The sequence below is a fragment of the Schistocerca serialis genome, chromosome 11, assembly GCF_023864345.2.
Source record: "Schistocerca serialis cubense isolate TAMUIC-IGC-003099 chromosome 11, iqSchSeri2.2, whole genome shotgun sequence".
Classification (NCBI taxonomy): domain Eukaryota; kingdom Metazoa; phylum Arthropoda; class Insecta; order Orthoptera; family Acrididae; genus Schistocerca; species Schistocerca serialis.
This window is the reverse complement of record NC_064648.1, coordinates 2,205,713-2,225,166: the sequence shown is the minus strand read 5'-3', so window position 1 is coordinate 2,225,166 and position 19,454 is coordinate 2,205,713.

Genomic DNA, 19,454 nt, shown 5'->3' with positions numbered 1-19,454 from the left:
CCTTATGGACGTTCTCCTGTGAGTTTAGATTATCGAATCCGACGCAAAAATTATAGTTATTTGTAACGTTTCGGGCCTCCTTATGACGATGGAACACTCAAATTGCGTCGATATTCAATACATCGGCCTCCAGCCGACTTGTCTCCAAGGGTCTGTTGCTGCCTCGGGCACCATATGATCCTTCTCCTGTAAGTCTAGATTTTCGAATCCGACGCAAAAATGATAGTGAATAGTAACGTTCAGCGCCTCCTGATGACGATAGAACTCTCAAATTGCGTCGAGATTCAATACATCGTCCTCCAGCCGACTTGTCTCCAAGGGTCTAATGCTGCCTCGGGCACCTGATGGTCGTTCTCTTGTAAGTCTAGATTTTAGAATCCGACGCAAAGATGATAGTTAATTGTAACGTTCATGGCCTCCTAATGCCGATGGAACTCTCAAATTGCGTCGAGATTCAATACATCGGCCTCCAGCGGAATTGTCTCCAAGGGGATATTGCTGTCTCGCGCACAATATGATCCTTGTCCTGTGAGTCTAGATTTTCGAATCCGACGCAAAAATGATAGTTAATTTTAACGTTCAGGGCCTCCTAATGCCGATGGAACACTCATATTGCGTCGAGATTCATTACGTCGGCCTGCAGCCGACTTGTCTCCAAGGGTCTATTGCTGCCTCGGGCACCTTATGGTCGTTCTCCTGTGAGTCTAGATTTTCGAATCCGACGCAAAAATGATAGTTAATTATAACGTTCAGGGCCTCCTAATGCCGATGGAACACTCAAATTGCGTCGAGATTCAATACATCGGCCTCCAGCCGACTTGTCTCCAGAAGTCTATTGCTGCCTCTGGCACCTTATGGTCGTTGTCCTGTGAGTCTAGATTTTCGAATCCGACACAAAAATGATAGTTAATTGTAACGTTCAGGGCCTTGTAATGACGATGGAACACTCAAATTGCGTCGAGATTCAATACATCGGTCTCCCGCCGACTTGTCTCCAAGGGTCTGTTGCTGCCTCGGGCACCTTATGTTCGTTCTCCTGTGAGTTTAGATTATCGAATCCGACGCTAAAATTATAGTTAATTGTAACGTTTAGGGCCTCCTAATGACGATGGAACACTCAAATTGCGTCGATATTCAATACATCGGCATCCAGCGGAATTGCCTCCAAGGGGATATTGCTGTCTCGAGCACCGTATGAACCTCTCCTGTGAGTAGATTTTCGAATCCGACGCATAAATGATAGTTAATTGTAACGTTCTGGGCCTTCTAATGACGATGGGACACTCAAATTGCGTCGAGATTCAATACATCGGCCTCCAGCCGACTTGTCTCCAACAGTCTATTGCTGCCTCGGGCACCTAATGGTCATCTCCTGTGAGTTTAGATTTTCGAATCCGACGAAAAACTGATTCAGGGCCTCCTAATGACGATGGAACACTCATTTTGCGTCGCGATCCAATACATCGTCCTCCAACCGACTTGTCTCCTAGGGTCAATAGCTGCCTCGGGCACGGTATGGTCGTTCCCCAGTGAGTTTAGATTATCGAATCCGACGCAAAAATGATAGTTAATTGTAACGTTTAGGGCCTCCTAATGACGATGGGACACTCAAATTGCGTCGAGATTCAATACATCGTCCTCCAGCCGACTTGTCTCCAAGGGGATATTGCTGTCTCGGGCACAATATGATCTTTCTCCTGTGTGTCTAGATTTTCGAATCCGACGCAAAAATGATAGTGAATTGTAACGTTCAGCGCCTCCTAATGACGATAGAAGACTCAAATTGCGTCGAGATTCAATACATCGTCCTCCAGCCGATTTGTCTCCAAGGGCCTTGTAATGACGATGGGACACTCAAATTGCGTCGAGATTCAATACATCGTCCTCCAGCCGACTTGTCTCCAAGGGGATATTGCTGTCTCGGGCACAATATGATCTTTCTCCTGTGAGTCTAGATTTTCGAATCCGACGCGAAACTGATAGTTAATTGTAAGGTTCAGGGCCTTGTAATGACGATGGAACACTCAAATTGCGTCGAGATTCAATACTTCGTCCTCCAGCCGATTTGTCTCCAAGGGGATATTGCTGCCTCGGGCACCAAATGGTTCGTCTGCTGTGAGTCTAGATTTTCGAATCCGACGAAAAACTGATAGTTAATTGCAACATTCAGGGCCTCCTAATGACGATGGAACACTCAAGTTGCGTCGAGATCCAATACATCGTCCTCCAGCCGACTTGTCTCCAAGGGTCAATTGCTCCCTCGGGCACCTTATGGTCGTTCTCCTGTGAGTCTAGATTTTCGTATCCGACGCAAAAATGATAGTTAATTGTAACGTTCAGGGCCTTCTAATGACGATGGAACACTCAAACTGCGTCGAGATTCAATACATCGGCCTCCAGCCCACTTGTCTCCAAGGGGATATCGCTGCCTCGGGCACCACATGGTCCTTCTCCTGTGAGTCTAGATTTTCGAATCCGACGCAAAAATGACAGTGAATTGTAACGTTCAGCGCCTCCTAATGACGACAGAAGACTCAAATTGCGTCGCGATCCAATACATCGTCCTCGAGCCGACTTGTCTCAAAGGGTCTATTGCTGCCTCGGGCACCTTATGGTCGTTCTCCTGTGAGTCTAGATTTTTGAATCCGACGCAAAAATGATAGTTAATTGTAACGTTCAGGGCCTTGTAATGACGATGGAACACTCAAATTGCGTCGAGATTCAATACATCGGCCTCCAGCCGACTTGTCTCCAAGGGTCTATTGTTGCCTCGGGCACCTTATGGTCGTTCTCCTGTGAGTCTAGATTTTCGAATCCGACGCAAAAATGATAGTTAATTGTAACGTTCAGGGCCTTCTAATGACGATGGAACACTCAAATTGCGTCGAGATTCAATACATCGGCCTCCAGCCGACTTGTCTCCAAGGGTCTATTGCTGCCTCGGGCACCTTATGGTCGTTCTCCTGTGAGTTTAGATTATCGACTCCGACGCAAAAATGATAGTTAATTATAACTTTCAGGGCCTCCTAATGCCGATGGAACACTCAAATTGCGTCGAGATTCAATACATCGGCCTCCAGCCGACTTGTCTCCAGGGGTCTATTGCTGCCTCGGGCATCCTATGGTCGTTGTCCTGTGAGTCTAGACTTTCGAATCCGACGCAAAAATGATAGTTAATTGTAACGTTCAGGGCCTCCTAATGACGATGGGACACTCAAATTGCGTCGAGATTCAATACATCGGCCTCCCGCCGACTTGTCTCCAAGTGTCTGTTGCTGCCTCGGGCACCTTATGGTCGTTCTCCTGTGAGTTTAGATTATCGAATCCGACGCAAAAATGATAGTTAATTGTAACGTTCAGGGCCTTGTAATGACGATGGGACACTCAAATTGCGTCGAGATTCAATACATCGTCCTCCAGCCGACTTGTCTCCAACGGTCTAATTCTGCCTCGGGCACCTTATGGTCGTTCTCCTGTGAGTTTAGATTATCGAATCCGACGCAAAATTTAAGTTAATTGTAACGTTTAGGGCCTCCTAATGACGACGGAACACTCAAATTGCGTCGATATTCAATACATCGGCCTCCAGCCGACTTGTCTCCAAGGGTCTGTTGCTGCCTCGGGCACCATATGATCCTTCTCCTGTGAGTCTAGATTTTCGAATCCGACGCAAAAATGATAGTGAATAGTAACGTTCAGCGCCCCCTGATGACGATACAACTCTCAAATTGCGTCGAGATTCAATACATCGTCCTCCAGCCGACTTGTCTCCAAGGGTCTAATGCAGCCTCGGGCACCTTATGGTCCTTCTCTTGTAAGTCTAGATTTTAGAATCCGACGCAAAAATGATAGTTAATTGTAACGTTCATGGCCTCCTAATGCCGATGGAACTCTCAAATTGCGTCGAGATTCAATACATCGGCCTCCAACCTACTTGTCTCCAAGGGTCAATAGCTGCCTCGGGCACCGTATGGTCGTTCCCCTGTGAGTTTAGATTATCGAATCCGACGCAAAAATGATAGTTAATTGTAACGTTTAGGGCCTCCTAATGACGATGGGACACTCTAATTGCGTCGCGATCCAATACATCGTACTCCAGCCGACTTGTCTCCAAGGGTCTATTGCTGCCTCGGGCACCTTATGGTCGTTCTCCTGTGAGTCTAGATTTTCGAACCCGACGCAAAAATGATAGTTAATTGTAACGTTCAGGGCCTCCTAATGCCGATGGAACACTCAAATTGCGTCGAGATTCAATACATCGGCCTCCAGCCGACTTGTCTCCAAGGGTCTATTGCTGCCTCGGGCACCTTATGGTCGTTCTCCTGTGAGTCTAGATTTTCGAATCCGACGCAAAAATGATAGTTAATTGTAACGTTCAGGGCCTTGTAATGACGATGGAACACTCAAATTCCGTCGAGATTCAATACATCGGCCTCCAGCCGACTTGTCTCCAAGGGTCTATTGCTGCCTCCTAATGCCGATGGAACTCTCAAATTGCGTCGAGATTCAATACATCGGCCTCCAGCGGAATTGTCTCCAAGGGGATATTGCTGTCTCGAGCACCGTATGAACTTCTCCTGTGAGTAGATTTTCGAATCCGACGAGAACTGATAGTTAATTGTAAGGTTCAGGGCCTTGTAATGACGATGGAACACTCAAATTGCGTCGAGATTCAATACATCGGCCTCCAACCGACTTGTCTCCAAGGGGCAATAGCTGCCTCGGGCACCGTATGGTCGTTCCCCTGTGAGTTTAGATTATCGAATCCGACGCAAAAATGATAGTTAATTGTAACGTTTAGGGCCTTTTAATGACAATGGGACACTCAAATTGCGTCGAGATTCAATACATCGTCCTCCAGCCGACTTGTCTCCAAGGAAGGGTCTATTGCTGCCTCTGGCACCTTATGGTCGTTCTCCTGTGAGTCTACATTTTCGAATCCGACGCAAAAATGATAGTTAATTGTAACGATCAGGGCTTGTAATGACGATGGAACACTCAAATTGCGTCGAGATTCAATACATCGTCCTCCAGCCGACTTGTCTCCAAGGGTCTAATGCTGCCTCGGGCACCTTATGGTCGTTCTCCTGTGAGTTTAGATTATCGAATCCGACGCAAAAATTATAGTTAATTGTAACGTTTAGGGCCTCCTAATGACGATGGAACACTCAAATTGCGTCGATATTCAATACATCGTCTTCCAGCCGACTTGTCTCCAAGGGTCTAATGCTGCCTCGGGTACCTTATGGTCGTTCTCTTGTAAGTCTAGATTTTCGAATCCGACGCAAAAATGATAGTTAATTGTAACGTTCATGGCCTCCTAATGCCGATGCAACTCTCAAATTGCGTCGAGATTCAATACATCGGCCTCCTGCGGAATTGTCTCCAAGGGGATATTGCTGTCTCGAGCACCGTATGAACTTCCCCTGTGAGTAGATTTTCGAATCCGACGAATAAATGATAGTTAATTTTAACATTCAGGGCCTTCTAATGACGATGGGACACTCAAATTGCGTCGAGATTCAATACATCGGCCTCCAGCCGACTTGTCTCCAAGGGTCAATAGCTGCCTCGGGCACCGTATGGTCGTTCCCCTGTGAGTTTAGATTATCGAATCCGACGCAAAAATGATAGTTAATTGTAACGTTTAGGGCCTCCTAATGACGATGGGACACTCAAATTGCGTCGAGATTCAATACATCGTCCTCCAGCCGGCTTGTCTCCAAGGAAGGGTCTATTGCTGCCTCGGGCACCTTATGGTCGTTCTCCTGTGAGTCTAGATTTTCGAACCCGACGCAAAAATTATAGTTAATTGTAACGTTCAGGGCCTTGTAATGACGATGGAACACTCAAATTGCGTCGAGATTCAATACATCGGCCTCCCGCCGACTTGTCTCCAAGGGTCTGTTGCCGCCTCGGGCACCTTATGGTCGTTCTCCTGTGAGTTTAGATTATCGAATCCGACCAAAAATGATAGTTAATTGTAACGTTTAGGGCCTTGTAATGACGATGGGACACTCAAATTGCGTCGAGATTCAATACATCGTCCTCCAGCCGACTTGTCTCCAAGGGTCTAATGCTGCCTCGGGCACCTTATGGACGTTCTCCTGTGAGTTTAGATTATCGAATCCGACGCAAAAATTATAGTTATTTGTAACGTTTCGGGCCTCCTTATGACGATGGAACACTCAAATTTCGTCGATATTCAATACATCGGCCTCCAGCCGACTTGTCTCCAAGGGTCTGATGCTGCCTCGGGCACCATATGATCCTTCTCCTGTAAGTCTAGATTTTCGAATCCGACGCAAAAATGACAGTGAATAGTAACGTTCAGCGCCTCCTGATGACGATAGAACTCTCAAATTGCGTCGAGATTCAATACATCGTCCTCCAGCCGATCTGTCTCCAAGGGTCTAATGCTGCCTCGGGTACCTTATGGTCGTTCTCTTGTAAGTCTAGATTTTCGAATCCGACGCAAAAATGATAGTTAATTGTAACGTTCATGGCCTCCTAATGCCGATGCAACTCTCAAATTGCGTCGAGATTCAATACATCGGCCTCCTGCGGAATTGTCTCCAAGGGGATATTGCTGTCTCGAGCACCGTATGAACTTCTCCTGTGAGTAGATTTTCGAATCCGACGAGAACTGATAGTTAATTGTAAGGTTCAGGGCCTTGTAATGACGATGGAACACTCAAATTGCGTCGAGATTCAATACATCGGCCTCCAACCGACTTGTCTCCAAGGGGCAATAGCTGCCTCGGGCACCGTATGGTCGTTCCCCTGTGAGTTTAGATTATCGAATCCGACGCAAAAATGATAGTTAATTGTAACGTTTAGGGCCTTTTAATGACAATGGGACACTCAAATTGCGTCGAGATTCAATACATCGTCCTCCAGCCGACTTGTCTCCAAGGAAGGGTCTATTGCTGCCTCTGGCACCTTATGGTCGTTCTCCTGTGAGTCTACATTTTCGAATCCGACGCAAAAATGATAGTTAATTGTAACGATCAGGGCTTGTAATGACGATGGAACACTCAAATTGCGTCGAGATTCAATACATCGTCCTCCAGCCGACTTGTCTCCAAGGGTCTAATGCTGCCTCGGGCACCTTATGGTCGTTCTCCTGTGAGTTTAGATTATCGAATCCGACGCAAAAATTATAGTTAATTGTAACGTTTAGGGCCTCCTAATGACGATGGAACACTCAAATTGCGTCGATATTCAATACATCGTCTTCCAGCCGACTTGTCTCCAAGGGTCTAATGCTGCCTCGGGTACCTTATGGTCGTTCTCTTGTAAGTCTAGATTTTCGAATCCGACGCAAAAATGATAGTTAATTGTAACGTTCATGGCCTCCTAATGCCGATGCAACTCTCAAATTGCGTCGAGATTCAATACATCGGCCTCCTGCGGAATTGTCTCCAAGGGGATATTGCTGTCTCGAGCACCGTATGAACTTCCCCTGTGAGTAGATTTTCGAATCCGACGAATAAATGATAGTTAATTTTAACATTCAGGGCCTTCTAATGACGATGGGACACTCAAATTGCGTCGAGATTCAATACATCGGCCTCCAGCCGACTTGTCTCCAAGGGTCAATAGCTGCCTCGGGCACCGTATGGTCGTTCCCCTGTGAGTTTAGATTATCGAATCCGACGCAAAAATGATAGTTAATTGTAACGTTTAGGGCCTCCTAATGACGATGGGACACTCAAATTGCGTCGAGATTCAATACATCGTCCTCCAGCCGGCTTGTCTCCAAGGAAGGGTCTATTGCTGCCTCGGGCACCTTATGGTCGTTCTCCTGTGAGTCTAGATTTTCGAACCCGACGCAAAAATTATAGTTAATTGTAACGTTCAGGGCCTTGTAATGACGATGGAACACTCAAATTGCGTCGAGATTCAATACATCGGCCTCCCGCCGACTTGTCTCCAAGGGTCTGTTGCCGCCTCGGGCACCTTATGGTCGTTCTCCTGTGAGTTTAGATTATCGAATCCGACCAAAAATGATAGTTAATTGTAACGTTTAGGGCCTTGTAATGACGATGGGACACTCAAATTGCGTCGAGATTCAATACATCGTCCTCCAGCCGACTTGTCTCCAAGGGTCTAATGCTGCCTCGGGCACCTTATGGACGTTCTCCTGTGAGTTTAGATTATCGAATCCGACGCAAAAATTATAGTTATTTGTAACGTTTCGGGCCTCCTTATGACGATGGAACACTCAAATTTCGTCGATATTCAATACATCGGCCTCCAGCCGACTTGTCTCCAAGGGTCTGATGCTGCCTCGGGCACCATATGATCCTTCTCCTGTAAGTCTAGATTTTCGAATCCGACGCAAAAATGACAGTGAATAGTAACGTTCAGCGCCTCCTGATGACGATAGAACTCTCAAATTGCGTCGAGATTCAATACATCGTCCTCCAGCCGATCTGTCTCCAAGGGGATATTGCTGCCTCGGGCACCAAATGGTTCGTCTGCTGTGAGTCTAGATTTTCGAATCCGACAAAAAACTGATAGTTAATTGTAACATTCAGGGCCTCCTAATGACGATGGAACACTCAAATTGCGTCGCGATCCAATACATCGTCCTCCAGCCGACTTGTCTCCAAGGGTCTAATGCTGCCTCGGGCACTTTATGGTCGTTCCCTTGTAAGTCTAGATTTACGAATCCGACGCCAAAAAGATAGTTAATTGTAACGTTCAGGGCCGCCTAATGACGATGGAACTCTCAAATTGCGTCGAGATTCAACACATCGTCCTCCAGTCGACTTGTCTCCAAGCGTCTATTGCTGCCTCGGGCACCTTATGGTCGCTCTCCTGTGTGTCTAGATTTTCGTATCCGACGCAAAAATGATAGTTAATTGTAACGTTCAGGGCCTTCTAATGACGATGGAACACTCAAATTGCGTCGAGATTCAATACATCGGCCTCCAGCCGACTTGTCTCCAGGGGTCTATTGCTGAATCGGGCACCTTATTTATGGTCGTTGTCCTGTGAGTCTAGATTTTAGAATCCGACGCAAAGATGATAGTTAATTGTAACGTTCATGGCCTCCTAATGCCGATGGAACTCTCAAATTGCGTCGAGATTCAATACATCGGCCTCCAGCGAAATTGTCTCCAAGGGGATATTAGTGTCTCGAGCACCGTATGAACTTCTTCTGTGAGTAGATTTTCGAATCCGACGCAAAAATGATAGTTAATTTTAACGTTCAGGGCTTCCTAATGCCGATGGAACACTCAAATTGCGTCGCGATCCAATACATCGTCCTCCAGCCGACTTGTCTCCAAGGGTCAATTGCTGCCTCGGGCACCTTATGGTCGTTCTCCTGTGAGTCTAGATTTTCGTATCCGACGCAAAAATGACAGTTAATTGTAACGTTCAGGGCCTTCTAATGACGATGGAACACTCAAATTGCGTCGAGATTCAATACATCGTCCTCCAGCCGACATGTCTCCAAGAGGATATTGCTGTCTCGGGCAAAATATGATCTATCTCCTGTGAGTCTAGGTTTTCGAATCCGACGCAAAAATGATAGTGAATTGTAACGTTCAGCGCCTCCTAATGACGATAGAAGACTCAAATTGCGTCGAGATTCAAAACATCGTCCTCCAGCCGATTTGTCTCTAAGGGTCTAATGCTGCCTCGTGCACCTTATGGTCGTTCTCTTGTAAGTCTAGATTTTAGAATCCGACGCAAAAATGATAGTTAATTGTAACGTTCATGGCCTCCTAATGCCGATGGAACTCTCAAATTGCGTCGAGATTCAATACATCGGCCTCCAGCCGACTTGTCTCCAACGGTGTATTGCTGCCTCGGCACCTTATGGTCGTTCTCCTGTGAGTTTAGATTTTCGAATCCGACGAAAAACTGATAGTTAATTGTAACATTCAGGGCCTCCTAATGACGATGGAACACTCATTTTGCGTCGCGATCCAATACATCGTCCTCCAACCGACTTGTCTCCAAGGGTCAATAGCTGCCTCGGGCACCGTATGGTCGTTCCCCTGTGAGTTTAGATTATCGAATCCGACGCAAAAATGATAGTTAATTGTAACGTTTAGGGCCTCCTAATGACGATGGGACACTCAAATTGCGTCGAGATTCAATACATCGTCCTCCAGCCGACTTGTCTCCAAGGGTCTAATGCTGCCTCGGGCACCTTATGGTCGTTCTCTTGTAAGTCTAGATTTTAGAATCCGACGCAAAAATGATAGTTAATTGTAACGTTCATGGCCTCCTAATGCCGATGGAACTCTCAAATTGCGTCGAGATTCAATACATCGGCCTCCAGCCGACTTGTCTCCAACGGTCTATTGCTGCCTCGGGCACCTTATAGTCGTTCTCCTGTGAGTTTACATTTTCGAATCCGACGAAAAACTGATAGTTAATTGTAACATTCAGGGCCTCCTAATGACGATGGAACACTCATTTTGCGTCGCGATCCAATACATCGTCCTCCAACCGACTTGTCTCCAAGATCAATAGCTGCCTCGGGCACCGTATGGTCGTTCCCCTGTGAGTTTAGATTATCGAATCCGACGCAAAAATGATAGTTAATTGTAACGTTTAGGGCCTCCTAATGACGATGGGACACTCAAATTGCGTCGAGATTCAATACATCGTCCTCCAGCCGACTTGTCCCCAAGGGTCTAATGCTGCCTCGGGCACTTTATGGTCGTTCTCTTGTAAGTCTAGATTTACGAATCCGACGCCAAAATGATAGTTCAGGGCCGCCTAATGACGATGGAACTCTCAAATTGCGTCGAGATTCAATACATCGGCCTCCAGCCGACTTGTCTCCAAGGGTCTATTGCTGCCTCGGGCACCTTATGGTCGTTCTCCTGTGAGTCTAGATTTTCGAACCCGACGCAAAAATGATAGTTAATTTTAACGTTCAGGGCCTCCTAATGCCGATGGAACACTCAAATTGCGTCGAGATTCAATACATCGGCCTCCAGCCGACTTGTCTCCAGGGGTCTATTGCTGAATCGGGCACCTTATTTATGGTCGTTGTCCTGTGAGTCTAGATTTTAGAATCCGACGCAAAGATGATAGTTAATTGTAACGTTCATGGCCTCCTAATGCCGATGGAACTCTCAAATTGCGTCGAGATTCAATACATCGGCCTCCAGCGGAATTGTCTCCAAGGGGATATTAGTGTCTCGAGCACCGTATGAACTTCTTCTGTGAGTAGATTTTCGAATCCGACGCAAAAATGATAGTTAATTTTAACGTTCAGGGCTTCCTAATGCCGATGGAACACTCAAATTGCGTCGCGATCCAATACATCGTCCTCCAGCCGACTTGTCACCAAGGGTCAATTGCTGCCTCGGGCACCTTATGGTCGTTCTCCTGTGAGTCTAGATTTTCGTATCCGACGCAAAAATGACAGTTAATTGTAACGTTCAGGGCCTTCTAATGACGATGGAACACTCAAGTTGCGTCGAGATTCAATACATCGTCCTCCAGCCGACATGTCTCCAAGAGGATATTGCTGTCTCGGGCAAAATATGATCTGTCTCCTGTGAGTCTAGATTTTCGAATCCGACGCAAAAATGATAGTGAATTGTAACGTTCAGCGCCTCCTAATGACGATAGAAGACTCAAATTGCGTCGAGATTCAAAACATCGTCCTCCAGCCGATTTGTCTCGAGCACCGTATGAACTTCTCCTGTAAGTAGATTTTCGAATCCGACGCGAAACTGATAGTTAAATGTAATGTTCAGGGACTTGTAATGACGATGGAACACTCAAACTGCGTCGAGATTCAATACATCGTCCTCCAGCCGACTTGTCTCCAAGGGTCTAATGCTGCCTCGGGCACCTTATGGTCGTTCTCTTGTAAGTCTAGATTTTAGAATCCGACGCAAAAATGATAGTTAATTGTAACGTTCATGGCCTCCTAATGCCGATGGAACTCTCAAATTGCGTCGAGATTCAATACATCGGCCTCCAGCCGACTTGTCTCCAACGGTGTATTGCTGCCTCGGGCACCTTATGGTCGTTCTCCTGTGAGTCTAGATTTTCGAATCCGACGAAAAACTGATAGTTAATTGTAACATTCAGGGCCTCCTAATGACGATGGAACACTCATTTTGCGTCGCGATCCAATACATCGTCCTCTAACCGACTTGTCTCCAAGGGTCAATAGCTGCCTCGGGCACCGTATGGTCGTTCCCCTGTGAGTTAAGATTATCGAATCCGACGCAAAAATGATAGTTAATTGTAACGTTTAGGGCCTCCTAATGACGATGGGACACTCAAATTGCGTCGAGATTCAATACATCGTCCTCCAGCCGACTTGTCTCCAAGGGTCTATTGCTGCCTCGGGCACCTTACGGTCGTTCTCCTGTGAGTGTAGATTTTCGTATCCGACGCAAAAATGATAGTGAATTGTAACGTTCAGCGCCTCCTAATGACGATAGAAGACTCAAATTGCGTCGAGATTCAAAATATCGTCCTCCAGCCGATTTGTCTCGAAGGGGTATATTGCTGTCTCGAGCACCGTATGAACCTCTCCTGTAAGTAGATTTTCGAATCCGACGCGAAACTGATAGTTAAATGTAAGGTTCAGGAACTTGTAATGACGATGGAACACTCAAACTGCGTCGAGATTCAATACATCGTCCTCCAGCCGACTTGTCTCCAAGGGTCTAATGCTGCCTCGGGCACCTTATGGTCGTTCTCTTGTAAGTCTAGATTTTAGAATCCGACGTTAAAATGATAGTTAATTGTAACGTTCATGGACTCCTAATGCCGATGGAACTCTCAAATTGCGTCGAGATTCAATACATCGTCCTCCAGCCGACTTGTCTCCAAGGGTCTATTGCTGCCTCGGGCACCTTACGATCGTTCTCCTGTGAGTCTAGATTTTCGTATCCGACGCAAAAATGATAGTTAATTGTAACGTTCAGGGCCTTCTAATGACGATGGAACACTCTAATTGCGTCGAGATCCAATACATCGGCCTCCCGCCGACTTGTCTCCAAGGGTCTGTTGCCGCCTCGGGCACCTTATGGTCGTTCTCCTGTGAGTTTTGATTATCGAATCCGACGCTAAAATGATAGTTAATTGTAACGTTTAGGGCCTTGTAATGACGATGGGACACTCAAATTGCGTCGAGATTCAATACATCGTCCTCCAGCCGACTTGTCTCCAAGGGTCTAATGCAGCCTCGTGCACCTTATGGACGTTCTCCTGTGAGTTTAGATTATCGAATCCGACGCAAAAATTATAGTTATTTGTAACGTTTCGGGCCTCCTTATGACGATGGAACACTCAAATTGCGTCGATATTCAATACATCGGCCTCCAGCCGACTTGTCTCCAAGGGTCTGTTGCTGCCTCGGGCACCATATGATCCTTCTCCTGTAAGTCTAGATTTTCGAATCCGACGCAAAAATGATAGTGAATAGTAACGTTCAGCGCCTCCTGATGACGATAGAACTCTCAAATTGCGTCGAGATTCAATACATCGTCCTCCAGCCGACTTGTCTCCAAGGGTCTAATGCTGCCTCGGGCACCTGATGGTCGTTCTCTTGTAAGTCTAGATTTTAGAATCCGACGCAAAGATGATAGTTAATTGTAACGTTCATGGCCTCCTAATGCCGATGGAACTCTCAAATTGCGTCGAGATTCAATACATCGGCCTCCAGCGGAATTGTCTCCAAGGGGATATAGCTGTCTCGCGCACAATATGATCCTTGTCCTGTGAGTCTAGATTTTCGAATCCGACGCAAAAATGATAGTGAATTGTAACGTTCAGCGCCTCCTAATGACGATAGAAGACTCAAATAGCGTCGGGATTCAATACATCGTCCTCCAGCCGATTTGTCTCCAAGGGGATATTGCTGCCTCGGGCACCAAATGGTTCGTCTGCTGTGAGTCTAGATTTTCGAATCCGACGAAAAACTGATAGTTATTTGTAACATTCAGGGCCTCCTAATGACGATGGAACACTCAAATTGCGTCGCGATCCAATACATCGTCCTCCAGCCGACTTGTCTCCAAGGGTCTAATGCTGCCTCGGGCACTTTATGGTCGTTCTCTTGTAAGTCTAGATTTACGAATCCGACGACAAAATGATAGTTAATTGTAACGTTAAGGGCCGCCTAATGACGATGGAACTCTCAAATAGCGTCGAGATTCAATACATCGTCCTCCAGCCGACTTGTCTCCAAGGGGATATCGCTGCCTCGGGCACCACATGGTCCTTCTCCTGTGAGTCTAGATTTTCGAATCCGACGCAAAAATGATAGTGAATTGTAACGTTCAGCGCCTCCTAATGACGATAGAAGACTCAAATTGCGTCGCGATCCAATACATCGTCCTCCAGGCGACTTGTCTCCAAGGGTCTATTGCTGCCTCGGGCACCTGATGGTCGTTCTCCTGTGAGTCTAGATTTTCGAATCCGACGCAAAAATGATAGTTAATTTTAACGTTCAGGGCCTCCTAATGCCGATGGAACACTCATATTGCATCGAGATTCATTACGTCGGCCTGCAGCCGACTTGTCTCCAAGGGTCTATTGCTGCCTCGGGCACCTTATGGTCGTTCTCCTGTGAGTCTAGATTTTCGAATCCGACGCAAAAATGATAGTTAATTATAACGTTCAGGGCCTCCTAATGCCGATGGAACACTCAAATTGCGTCGAGATTCAATACATCGGCCTCCAGCCGACTTGTCTCCAGAAGTCTATTGCTGCCTCTGGCACCTTATGGTCGTTGTCCTGTGAGTCTAGATTTTCGAATCCGACACAAAAATGATAGTTAATTGTAACGTTCAGGGCCTTGTAATGACGATGGAACACTCAAATTGCGTCGAGATTCAATACATCGGTCTCCCGCCGACTTGTCTCCAAGGGTCTGTTGCTGCCTCGGGCACCTTATGTTCGTTCTCCTGTGAGTTTAGATTATCGAATCCGACGCTAAAATTATAGTTAATTGTAACGTTTAGGGCCTCCTAATGACGATGGAACACTCAAATTGCGTCGATATTCAATACATCGGCATCCAGCGGAATTGCCTCCAAGGGGATATTGCTGTCTCGAGCACCGTATGAACCTCTCCTGTGAGTAGATTTTCGAATCCGACGCATAAATGATAGTTAATTGTAACGTTCAGGGCCTTCTAATGACGATGGGACACTCATTTTGCGTCGCGATCCAATACATCGTCCTCCAACCGACTTGTCTCCTAGGGTCAATAGCTGCCTCGGGCACGGTATGGTCGTTCCCCAGTGAGTTTAGATTATCGAATCCGACGCAAAAATGATAGTTAATTGTAACGTTTAGGGCCTCCTAATGACGATGGGACACTCAAATTGCGTCGAGATTCAATACATCGTCCTCCAGCCGACTTGTCTCCAAGGGGATATTGCTGTCTCGGGCACAATATGATCTTTCTCCTGTGTGTCTAGATTTTCGAATCCGACGCAAAAATGATAGTGAATTGTAACGTTCAGCGCCTCCTAATGACGATAGAAGACTCAAATTGCGTCGAGATTCAATACATCGTCCTCCAGCCGATTTGTCTCCAAGGGCCTTGTAATGACGATGGGACACTCAAATTGCGTCGGGATTCAATACATCGTCCTCCAGCCGACTTGTCTCCAAGGGGATATTGCTGTCTCGGGCACAATATGATCTTTCTCCTGTGAGTCTAGATTTTCGAATCCGACGCGAAACTGATAGTTAATTGTAAGGTTCAGGGCCTTGTAATGACGATGGAACACTCAAATTGCGTCGAGATTCAATACTTCGTCCTCCAGCCGATTTGTCTCCAAGGGGATATTGCTGCCTCGGGCACCAAATGGTTCGTCTGCTGTGAGTCTAGATTTTCGAATCCGACGAAAAACTGATAGTTAATTGCAACATTCAGGGCCTCCTAATGACGATGGAACACTCAAGTTGCGTCGAGATCCAATACATCGTCCTCCAGCCGACTTGTCTCCAAGGGTCAATTGCTCCCTCGGGCACCTTATGGTCGTTCTCCTGTGAGTCTAGATTTTCGTATCCGACGCAAAAATGATAGTTAATTGTAACGTTCAGGGCCTTCTAATGACGATGGAACACTCAAATTGCGTCGAGATTCAATACATCGGCCTCCAGCCCACTTGTCTCCAAGGGGATATCGCTGCCTCGGGCACCACATGGTCCTTCTCCTGTGAGTCTAGATTTTCGAATCCGACGCAAAAATGACAGTGAATTGTAACGTTCAGCGCCTCCTAATGACGACAGAAGACTCAAATTGCGTCGCGATCCAATACATCGTCCTCGAGCCGACTTGTCTCAAAGGGTCTATTGCTGCCTCGGGCACCTTATGGTCGTTCTCCTGTGAGTCTAGATTTTTGAATCCGACGCAAAAATGATAGTTAATTGTAACGTTCAGGGCCTTGTAATGACGATCGAACACTCAAATTGCGTCGAGATTCAATACATCTGCCTCCAGCCGACTTGTGTCCAAGGGTCTATTGTTGCCTCGGGCACCTTATGGTCGTTCTCCTGTGAGTCTAGATTTTCGAATCCGACGCAAAAATGATAGTTAATTGTAACGTTCAGGGCCTTCTAATGACGATGGAACACTCAAATTGCGTCGAGATTCAATACATCGGCCTCCAGCCCACTTGTCTCCAAGGGGATATCGCTGCCTCGGGCACCACATGGTCCTTCTCCTGTGAGTCTAGATTTTCGAATCCGACGCAAAAATGACAGTGAATTGTAACGTTCAGCGCCTCCTAATGACGACAGAAGACTCAAATTGCGTCGCGATCCAATACATCGTCCTCGAGCCGACTTGTCTCAAAGGGTCTATTGCTGCCTCGGGCACCTTATGGTCGTTCTCCTGTGAGTCTAGATTTTTGAATCCGACGCAAAAATGATAGTTAATTGTAACGTTCAGGGCCTTGTAATGACGATGGAACACTCAAATTGCGTCGAGATTCAATACATCGGCCTCCAGCCGACTTGTCTCCAAGGGTCTATTGTTGCCTCGGGCACCTTATGGTCGTTCTCCTGTGAGTCTAGATTTTCGAATCCGACGCAAAAATGATAGTTAATTGTAACGTTCAGTGCCTTCTAATGACGATGGAACACTCAAATTGCGTCGAGATTCAATACATCGGCCTCCAGCCTACTTGTCTCCAAGGGTCTATTGCTGACTCGGGCACCTTATGGTCGTTCTCCTGTGAGTTTAGATTATCGACTCCGACGCAAAAATGATAGTTAATTATAACTTTCAGGGCCTCCTAATGCCGATGGAACACTCAAATTGCGTCGAGATTCAATACATCGTCCTCCAGCCGATTTGTCTCCAAGGGCCTTGTAATGACGATGGGACACTCAAATTGCGTCGAGATTCAATACATCGTCCTCCAGCCGACTTGTCTCCAAGGGGATATTGCTGTCTCGGGCACAATATGATCTTTCTCCTGTGAGTCTAGATTTTCGAATCCGACGCGAAACTGATAGTTAATTGTAAGGTTCAGGGCCTTGTAATGACGATGGAACACTCAAATTGCGTCGAGATTCAATACTTCGTCCTCCAGCCGATTTGTCTCCAAGGGGATATTGCTGCCTCGGGCACCAAATGGTTCGTCTGCTGTGAGTCTAGATTTTCGAATCCGACGAAAAACTGATAGTTAATTGCAACATTCAGGGCCTCCTAATGACGATGGAACACTCAAGTTGCGTCGAGATCCAATACATCGTCCTCCAGCCGACTTGTCTCCAAGGGTCAATTGCTCCCTCGGGCACCTTATGGTCGTTCTCCTGTGAGTCTAGATTTTCGTATCCGACGCAAAAATGATAGTTAATTGTAACGTTCAGGGCCTTCTAATGACGATGGAACACTCAAATTGCGTCGAGATTCAATACATCGGCCTCCAGCCCACTTGTCTCCAAGGGGATATCGCTGCCTCGGGCACCACATGGTCCTTCTCCTGTGAGTCTAGATTTTCGAATCCGACGCAAAAATGACAGTGAATTGTAACGTTCAGCGCCTCCTAATGACGACAGAAGACTCAAATTGCGTCGCGATCCAATACATCGTCCTCGAGCCGACTTGTCTCAAAGGGTCTATTGCTGCCTCGGGCACCTTATGGTCGTTCTCCTGTGAGTCTAGATTTTTGAATCCGACGCAAAAATGATAGTTAATTGTAACGTTCAGGGCCTTGTAATGACGATGGAACACTCAAATTGCGTCGAGATTCAATACATCGGCCTCCAGCCGACTTGTCTCCAAGGGTCTATTGTTGCCTCGGGCACCTTATGGTCGTTCTCCTGTGAGTCTAGATTTTCGAATCCGACGCAAAAATGATAGTTAATTGTAACGTTCAGGGCCTTCTAATGACGATGGAACACTCAAATTGCGTCGAGATTCAATACATCGGCCTCCAGCCTACTTGTCTCCAAGGGTCTATTGCTGCCTCGGGCACCTTATGGTCGTTCTCCTGTGAGTTTAGATTATCGACTCCGACGCAAAAATGATAGTTAATTATAACTTTCAGGGCCTCCTAATGCCGATGGAACACTCAAATTGCGTCGGGATTCAATACATCGGCCTCCAGCCGACTTGTCTCCAGGGGTCTATTGCTGCCTCGGGCATCCTATGGTCGTTGTCCTGTGAGTCTAGACTTTCGAATCCGACGCAAAAATGATAGTTAATTGTAACGTTCAGGGCCTCCTAATGACGATGGGACACTCAAATTGCGTCGAGATTCAATACATCGGCCTCCCGCCGACTTGTCTCCAAGGGTCTGTTGCTGCCTCGGGCACCTTATGGTCGTTCTCCTGTGAGTTTAGATTATCGAATCCGACGCAAAAATGATAGTTAATTGTAACGTTCAGGGCCTTGTAATGACGATGGGACACTCAAATTGCGTCGAGATTCAATACATCGTCCTCCAGCCGACTTGTCTCCAACGGTCTAATTCTGCCTCGGGCACCTTATGGTCGTTCTCCTGTGAGTTTAGATTATCGAATCCGACGCAAAATTTAAGTTAATTGTAACGTTTAGGGCCTCCTAATGACGACGGAACACTCAAATTGCGTCGATATTCAATACATCGGCCTCCAGCCGACTTGTCTCCAAGGGTCTGTTGCTGCCTCGGGCACCATATGATCCTTCTCCTGTGAGTCTAGATTTTCGAATCCGACGCAAAAATGATAGTGAATAGTAACGTTCAGCGCCCCCTGATGACGATACAACTCTCAAATTGCGTCGAGATTCAATACATCGTCCTCCAGCCGACTTGTCTCCAAGGGTCTAATGCAGCCTCGGGCACCTTATGGTCGTTCTCTTGTAAGTCTAGATTTTAGAATCCGACGCAAAAATGATAGTTAATTGTAACGTTCATGGCCTCCTAATGCCGATGGAACTCTCAAATTGCGTCGAGATTCAATACATCGGCCTCCAACCTACTTGTCTCCAAGGGTCAATAGCTGCC